This window comes from Belonocnema kinseyi, chromosome 7 (assembly GCF_010883055.1).
Source record: "Belonocnema kinseyi isolate 2016_QV_RU_SX_M_011 chromosome 7, B_treatae_v1, whole genome shotgun sequence".
NCBI lineage: Eukaryota > Metazoa > Arthropoda > Insecta > Hymenoptera > Cynipidae > Belonocnema > Belonocnema kinseyi.
The window spans coordinates 137,144,866-137,149,787 of record NC_046663.1 but is presented as its reverse complement, the minus strand read 5'-3'; positions in this window follow the sequence as shown (position 1 = coordinate 137,149,787).

Sequence of the window (4,922 nt, the reverse complement as noted above, 5' to 3'; positions counted from 1 at the left end):
TAATTAATAAATAGAATAATCGAAATGTGCGAATTATAAAGATTCCAACAATATTTTACTTGAGTCACAATGTTGTAAATGAAATAATAAATTTTCAAATTTATGTAAAATTTTACTTCATGAAAAATGGTTTAGTAAATTTTACTCAAATCCACTGCAGCTGCTTAAATGTTTTGCTGCAATATGTTACTTAACTTGGTAATTTCCGGAAGCTAAAGTTTGGCCAGATTTGAAATCTTCTTTATTAATTTCATAATTTTTATTTATTTCTTAAACTTTCGAATTTCTCAAAATTATACTGAAATAATTTTGCACTTCCAGTTTGAAAGTATAAATAGTCTCATTGCTAACTTAATTTTAAAGCTCAATTACAAACAACGTACATTTTTTAATTGCTGAACTAATTTTTTTATGAAAGTTCATTAAAAATAATATTTCAACACATAGCAAGCCGAATATGAAGGATTTTCATAGAGTCAAATTAAAAGTGTGGTAGAGAAATAAATTTTATAAGATATATTAATTATTTCAACAATTTTAATTTAAAAATTTAGAGTTTGCCCTTTTTTCTAGAAGTCAGTTTCTTTACGGGGTCAAGTACGAATGTCTATCGGATGAATCTTTTCTATACTTCTTTGTACATTTACAAGAACTTTTAATTATTGAAACAATTTCAATTGAAAGGTTTAGAATTTGGTTTTCGTTCTACGAGTAGGCTTCATTTTTTAACATAGCCAACTGATAATATCTTTCCGATGATTTTTTTCTATTATTCTTTGAAAATTAACAATTGTTAATTATTTAAAGAATTTTAATTACAATATATATATATATAGCTTGGCTATTTTGTTAAGGAAGAGGCATACTTTGTTTACGGAGTGAACTAAGAATGTCTTTCGATGATCATTTCCTAAGTTATTTGTTAAAGTTACAACAATTAATAATTTTTCAAAGAACTTTCATTAAAAAATCAGAACTTAACTATTTTTTAGATTTTGAACTTTATAATGGTCGAAACTTTCATTTACATTAGTTTCAGTAATTATTTATTTTCATTAATTTCTTTCAGTAATTTCATAATCATTTCAGTTGAATATTTTGCTTCATCAAAATTTTCTGTGCTATATTTTCTCTTGCAATATACTTATCCATATATTTTACTGTGACTAATCACTCATAGTCGAACATATAACCAATATTATTATTAACTATTGTAATATATGAAAAGTTGTACGCACCGACATTTTGATGTTTTTTCCAAACTTACATAAAAATTTGTAGTGTTAAACAATAACTTATTCTGCCTCCTAAGAGGGTACCCATGCAAAGCCGTGTGCAAATAAAAGTTATTAAACCAAAAATGAAGCACACGTATGAGCTTCTACTTCGGTTTGAAAATTGGTCTGGTTTGGTCGAGGCTGAAAAACGGAAACCAAACATTTTAAATTTCGTTTTATCGATATTTTTGGTTACTTTTTTGCTCAAATCATATAAATGTTTAATTATTTCAGTAAAAAGGTATTTGAATAGTTTAATTTTACACAGAATAAAAATAATTATTGCAGAGATATAAACGCGAGGGGATATAAGTCAGAGAGGATATAACCACGGTTCCACTGTACTTCAATTATTATGCTTAGTTTCCGTTTTTGGCCGTTATTTTGTTTGAAAAAATCGAAGATAAAAAAAACTCAACAGATTTCAAAAGTTCGGACATTTTGTGCACTTTTTTGCATATTTGTGACTATTAAAATAAAACTTATTATTAAACATTTTACTGCAACTGGTGTTATTTTTCTAAAAATCTAATTTGTTAATATTCAATGTAGATGTGCTTCAGGCGAAAAATGTTATTAAATAAAATGTCTGGTGTCTTGTTTTTGTATTTTCCAAGAAGTTTCTTTTTTTTACTTTTAATATCTTTTATAACCCGAGTTTATAGCAAACTTGTAAGTAGTTTCTGGTCAAACAACTTTTGTCCTTTAATTTTGTTCGTCTCTTGTGTCGTTTTTTCACCCAAATTTTTTTTTAAACCTAGTATCTTATTTTTTACGATTGAAATAGAATCTAATCGTCCTATCGAAAAATTAGTAATAACAAATTTATAGATCTTTTCGGGGTAAAAAATTTTAGCCTGTTAATTTTAATTCGTACCTTGATTCGTATCACGAAAAATTTAATTTTTAAATTTTGAATATTATTTTTTACGATTAAAACAAAAACTATGTGTCCTATTAAAATAATATCCATGACAAATTTAAATGAGTATTCGATATTTTTTGGAAGAGCAACTTTTGTCTATTTATTTTTTTTCATAGCTTGTTTCGTTTGTCCTAAACTTAATTTTTTTATTTTTAATGTTGTTTTTTGACTAAAAACAAAAACTATGCATTCTGTTGAAAAGTGATTAATAAAAAATTTGTAGATCTTTTCAGGGCACGCGATTTTAGTTAATTCATTTTTTGTAACTTGCATGGGTGGTCCAAAAAATGGAATTTTTGATTTTTCATTATTTTTTATATGATCAAAATTTTAATTTTCTATTTTTCAACAAAAATTCAAAAAATTGTCATAATAATACTGTCAGGCTTTCAAAAATCAACGTTTTTCTTCTCTTGAATTCTTTTTATGCGATGCGTTATGTGGATAAAAATGTTCCTTTTGGTTCATTTCTTTAGATTAAGAAAATTCTATAACTCTGCTCATTTTCTTTTGATTGAAAAAGTCAAAAAGATAAATGATTTGAATTTCCGAGTACCATAAATAGTCTTACATCGAATTTTTAAATCTTGAAAAAAATTGTCTGAAATATTTTAAAATTGCGCTCACTTTTTAAATTTTCATCCAAAATACCTGGTTTACGAACTCGTTCTTTATTTTTAGGCCTTATAAATGTGTGCCAAAGCAGAATCCAATCTTATCAATCTTTCGAAAGTTATCGTACCTACACGATATAGACGACAGACTACAGGCAGACATATTCGTAAAAATTGTTTTTTCTGACTCAAGGGGTCTCAAAACGTGCAAATTGTATAAAAACCGACAAAGTGAAATTTTACATAAAATCAATACCTTCTCATTAGGATGAGAATGTAAAAAAACATAAATTGGAATAAAGAGATTAAAAAATTCGTATTAGGTCAAATACACTTAATAAGAAATTAATCTGTCATTTTATTTTCTGAATGGCAGAGTGGACAGGCCTGTGCACGGAATACACAGGAAACCACTAAAAAGACGTGTCGTAGCTATACCTCCTAGGTGGTATGGAAACGAGCTGTTTATAATAATTTGAACAAAATTTTTATTAGGAGTAATTAACCTAATAATAAATTAATCCTCCATCACAGAAAAAACAAATTCTAAAAAGTGGTCCAGTTAAAAAAAATGGCTGTAGTGTAGGAATGCAAACAAATGAAGATTGGTAGGGGTTACATATAAGAAATGATTGATTTTTATTAAATACTTATCAATCTCCATTTTCTTGCATGCCGAGAGAACCCCCAGCATTTTTACTTGAATTACTTTTTGCCTTTTGTATTTTTCCGATTGTATTTTTTTATTGTCAGGGAGAAAAAGTAAACATTAAAATTTGTTTTTGAATAATAATTACTTTATCTCAACGTTTAATGCAGCTGCTTCTTCCTTCAAAAATCCGCCCGCCTCGTCGTACAGTTTAATGGCGCGTAATTTTAATTACCAGTTCTAATTTTTTTTCTTATTTTTTATCTTAAAATTATTTCTATTAGAACGTTATCTATTTAAAATTATGAATTCTTATTTAAAATAAAATGCCCTAATTTGCATGGTTTTAATTAAAAATAATTTATCATTAAAGGCTTTCAATTCGAAATTATATAATATTTATCGGTTAAATTCGATTTATTTTAATTTTGCAAGCGTTCCACATTTAAGAGATCAATTTAATAAATTCGGAAATTATCTGATTTTTATCCTTGCGAAATAATAGCAGAATTTTAATTTAAAATACTGCAGCCTTAAAAGTTATACATTTGTAGAGAAAAAAAAAGTTTCGAATAAAAGTAAAAATTTAGTACAAGTTTCTGGAGTTATTTTGCACATAGAGTCGATTGGTGCAGTTTATTTATAATCTGGGATCAATATTGATTAAATTGTATCAAATTATTTAATTAAAATTTGTCGCAAGGAATTGAAAATGCAATACATGTTCCATTTAAAATAAACATTTATATTATTTACACTTCATAGACCGGATTTGTGTAATACCAATTTAAAAATATATATTTACTTAATTGCAAAATTAGCATTAAATTTAATTTATGTGGCGAACCTTTAATATTGTCACTATGTTCACAAATAAAATAAGGATTAGAATTGCAAAAGTATTATAATTTTATAGTAATTTGTTATTTTGCACATCATGTCAGAATCCCTGCTTCTACTTTATCGGTGTTTTGAGAATTCTTTGCTAAGACAGGGATTTGCTGCGAGGAGCAACGGATAATATAGATTTAACAACCTACCCTCAGAGCAACGATCTTACCTACAGAGAAAGAAGGGGCAAGGTAGTATGAAGAGGGCAGTAGTTACGCTCCCGACGAAAGTAGTTCTGCTAATATCTTTGGTTCGGGCAAAGATATTTTACCTAGATGCGGCAAGGGTCTAGTTAGGCCACATGTCTCGAGAGCGGCGCTATCGGCGATTTTGTGGCTTCGTTTTTTTCCGGTACTTTTCGGCTAAATTCGGCAATGCCGCTACATTTAAACGGATTATTCTGACCACATACCACGAGACGGCGCAATAAACTCTGCTTTGTTAGGGCGGGAATTTGAAATTTGTTAATTATTATGGATTATTGATTTATTCTCCAGGACTGAAAGTCACTTTTCTTTATTTGAACATATTCTTAGTATATGTAATTTATTTGTATTACTTAAAAA